The following is a 4,869-nucleotide window of genomic DNA, read 5'->3' as shown; positions in this document are numbered from 1 at the left end:
AAAACTCCACTTTTAACTTCACACAATTATACTACATGGAAAGATATTGTATGGAGTAGACTAATGGAAAAAGGTTCAAATCTATATGTTGATGGTACAATTGTAAAACCCACTGATGTTGCTGTACAAGTTGATTAACAAGTTAAAGACAACCAAGCTTTAGGAATTATTAGGAGTTGTATTCATAGAGATCTCTTCTTCCACATTTCGAGTTTTAAGGATGCCAAGGGTGCTTGGGACAAACTTGAAGGGTTGTATGGTAAGGTGGATGAGGAAAAGGGATTCCAAATTGAGGATGATCTACTTCTATTGGATCCTAACAATTTTGACACAATTTAAGACTATGTCAATAAAGCCAATGAATTGAGAGCACTACTTAAAGATTGTGGTAATCCCATGAAGGATGATAGATTGATTCATCACATCTTAAAGAGGCTACCTTCAAAGTATGCATCTTTTGTTTTGAGTTACAATACTCATAGGTTGACCATGGGAAGTGCCTTTACTAAGCCTTCATTTGATGCATTTGTAGAAATGTTGATGTTGGAACAATCCAAGTTGATAGATATGGGAATTCTCAAGTCATCAAAGACAAAGGCATTGGTGGCTACTAATGAGAACCAATCAAATCAAAGTGGCAAAAGTTCTACCAACAAGAAGAAGAAGAAGTGGAAGCAAAAATCACAATCAAAGACATAACAATCTACCTCCTCACAACAAGGCAATTCTTCTTCCAACAAGAAGGGAAGCAATGATAAGAAGGACAAACTATTTTGTGCATATTGCAAGAAATCAAATCATGATGATCATCATTGCAAGACTAAGAGAATCAATAAGTTAGAAAACTTACTTAGGAAGAATAAAATCAATGTGCCAAATGCTTCCAAGGATTCCACTCCACCCACTTCAAAGGGAAAAGGGCAAGCACTTATGGCTAGTTCAACTTCTTTAGGAGAATGGATTCTTGACTTAGGTGCCTCCTATCGTATGGGTTCTTCAAAAAGAGACTTTTCTTTATTGAAACAATCAGAGGTACCACACATCTTTGTAGGAGATGATACAAAAATGGAAGTTAAAGGGAAAGGACAAGTGGAGATGGAAAACAGAGAGTTCAACTAAGCTCTCTATGTTCCCAATCTTAGCTCTAATCTCGTTTCAATCTACCAAATCACTCACTATGGAGATGGTAGTAAAGTTGAGTTCCTTCCTGATTTAGTAATGGTGTGCAATCGTAAAGATGATTCATTGGTTGTAGTGGGTAAAGTCAATCATGACAAAAGGCTTTATTCCTTCTCCCACTTTGTGCCAAGTCTCCTTCACATGACTTGTTGAATCAATCTCAATCACAAAGAAAATTATGGCATGAGCAGTATGGCCATCTTGCCTTTCACTATCTTCATCAACTTTTCTCAAACAGTATGGTCAAAGGCCTGCCTATAATCAACTTTTCTAAGGGTGAATGTTCAACTTGCTCCATGGCTATGCATCTTGAAGAGAAGTATGATAAAGGGAAGTCTTGCAGAGCATCAATTGTTCTTGAGGTGGTTCACACAGTTCTAGTAGGTCCTTTTGCAGTAACATCAATTAGCAAGGGTTGCTACATCCTCACTTTCATTGATGACTTTTCACACTACACATGGGTCTACTTTCTTAATCACAAGAATGAAGTTTTTGATAAGTTTCTAACCTTCAAGAATCATGTTGAAAAGCAATCAAGGTTCTTTGTATGGACAATGAAAGTATATATGTGAACTCAAGACTTAGAGACTTTTGGGAACTTGAGGGTATTGATCTTTAGAATCTAGTAGCATTCAGTCCACAAAAGAAAAATGTTACAACAATGAGGATTAGAACTCTTAAGTCTATGGCAAGTTGCATGATTCAAACCAAGTCTCTTGATCCATCACTTGAAGTTGAAGCAATAAGAAGTGCCAATCACATACTTAATAGATCTCCTCATAATGTCTTAGATGGAAAAACTCCTTTTGAGGCATAGTGCGACAGAAAACTAGTTGTGAAACACTTCAAAGTTTTTGGTTGTCCAACATGGGCAAACATATCTTCCAGGGAATACAAGGCACCACCACCAAGGCCTTGTGCTTCATTAGATATGAAGATAGTGTTAAGGCATATGGAATTATGGACCTTGAGACTTATGAGATTTTCATAGAGGGGAATGTTCACTTTGAGGAAAGTTCACCTAGCTTATCCTCTAATCCTCTTCGTACTTCATACATTGTGGAAACTGATAGTGACAACAGTGATAGTGATTTAACAGATTCAAATATGAGGGATCCTATTGACCAATGCAAGAAGAGGTCACAACATCAGCACATTCCACATGCATACATTACTACAGTGATAGGCACATGTAATTTAGTACAATTGGGTACACCTTGTCTTCCAGTTCCAACATTAGGGGATGACTAAATAACATATATTTTAGGCTTGTTTGTAGGGTCCTACATAGTATATTTGGGAGACATTATTGATGATATACATCTTCTCTTTGATGAAGAAGATCCTTCTTTAGTTGTTGTGAGGGAACACTCTGACCCTCTTGTCCATTCTCCACATGATCAATCTTACAAGGTTTATATGATTGTGGATCCTTATGTACAATAGTTGCAAGAGGTCTCTTTATCATTTGAGGAGATAGTTGGTTCTTTGGGATATGTAAGACATCCATCCTTGCTAGATTTGAACTTGTTCTTTTTAGCAGTGTTGGAAGGAGTGATCATCAATATCAACACAAGGACAATTGAGCAGTTTTTAGAGACACCATTAAGATCCAATAGAAGAACCCCCTAATGAAAATAAGGGTGAGGTGATAGGAAATTGGAAAAGTAGGCCAATAGAACTACACGAGGAACCATGATCAAGATGCATAGATAAATACACAATAGTGTACCAAGGTTCTCAATCTCAAACACATCATGTGGCTAATGTCAGAAAAGGGAAGCTTATGGGACAAAAGTAGATGACAAAAAAAGGTAAAACATCAACCCTCCATGACACTTATTTAGAGTAATGCATGTACAATAAGGTACAAGATGTGGTGAATTCCAAGAATAAAATAATATTCATGAGTGTCCTAAGATGACACTACTTTAATTGGAAGAAAAAACAAGGTAAAACAATTGAAACACAAATAATAAGTCATTTTATCTTAGTGCATTTGCAACAAAGCATACAATAGATGTCTACAAAAATTATAAGAGACATAAAGATAGTACAAAAAATAGTACAACCCATGACCAATCATCTGAAGCAACAAAAATGATCCTCAAACCTAAAACAACCAAAATATCCACTAGAGTCCATAAATGCAAAAAAATTAATAGGATGTACCTAGAACAAAATCTAGAAAAATAACTAGCATCAATGAAAATAGCACATAAATACCTTTCCAAGCATATAAATAATTCCAAAATCAGAAACCATATGCTCAAGATATGTCTCTCAAAGTGAAAAATAGAACTCTTGACTTTGACAACAAAAAAAATCTATAAAATAGCATCAAGACTACAAAATACATATACAATTGTGACGAGCTCAAAACCAAATTTTTGGTGATATCTTATTTGTGGAAAATGGAGTCTGTATGCCCAAGATATGAGAAAACAATTGAAGGTAGGTCCAAAAGAGCTAGAAGGGCTAACAAATGTGATGATGTAGGCACTGATATGGTGCTAACGTCAACAAATGGTGGGCATAAATTTATTGGCCATTTGATCATCATGGAAAAAAATGGTAGAAAAATAACCAACGTGCTTGAAAAAAATACCAATACAAAAAGGTATAGTCATTAGTGTAAAGTATCATGCTAGAAAAAATCATTGAGAGCTAGAAAATAATGTCCTCTACCAGAAAATAACCATAGTTACTATATAAATGGGTCAGTTCCCAGAAAATATTCTCAGTGGCTTGAGAACTAAAATCTCCTACCAAAAAAATAGTGGCAAATATCCACTGCCATGTGGGTGAGCCTAAAGTTGAAGGACCAAATACAATATGTACTAGTCATCAAAAACGTATGTTGTCCCACCAAAAATAGGCATAGAGGCAAGCCAGGTGGCGATTTCTTCAAAAAATGTTTGTAAAGGATGTGGTTTTTACAATTTGGCTAGGATAGATTATGTGATATTTTTATTTATGGAAACATATCAGCTATATATAACATTTCAAATAAGTGGGAACATCATGGCGAGCGGAGCAATGAGGAGCAAAATTTTGAATCAGGCTCTAGGTAGGAACCTAAAGAACATGGGGGATGGGGTCCTCTTTGTTGGTTTTGAGCTGGATTTAGGGGGGCAAGATGCTGATGCTCCATTAGATGGGGACCCTTAGGAGTTGCTGCCTCATCCAGGTGAGATGCCTTCCCTTTCTTTGGATAAAGGGCCCTGTGTGGCACGGGGACATTGGACAAATCTTTTCGAGATCAAGCCGACAGGTAAGTCGACCTTCCCAAAAATTATTGATAAATCTAATAAGGAAAGAGGCATCTTTGCTATGGAAGTGCCCAGAGAAATCATCGACCATAATATCCTTAGCATGGCATCTACTTTTGTTGGCAAATTCATAGGCCCAAGGCCTAACATTGACCTGGTGAGGGTTTTCACCAGGAATAAATGGGAGTTGAAGGGGAGCATGGAGGTTACGGCTATGCCCAAAGGGTTTATGACCTTTGAGTTCTCTTGTTTTGAAGATTTTGCTAGAATATTGTGTGCGAGAAATTGGTCTATGGGGAGATCTACTTTGATTCTTTAGAAATGGACCTTAAACTTGGATCTGAATAATGCTTTCCTCACCCAAGCCCCTGTTTGGATCAAATTACCTGAGCTTCCTTTAGAATACTAGCATGAAGAC

This window comes from Cupressus sempervirens, chromosome 9 (assembly GCF_028749045.1).
Source record: "Cupressus sempervirens isolate cs-2001-9-10 chromosome 9, ASM2874904v1, whole genome shotgun sequence".
Lineage (NCBI taxonomy): Eukaryota > Viridiplantae > Streptophyta > Pinopsida > Cupressales > Cupressaceae > Cupressus > Cupressus sempervirens.
Note: the sequence above shows the minus strand (reverse complement) of the source record.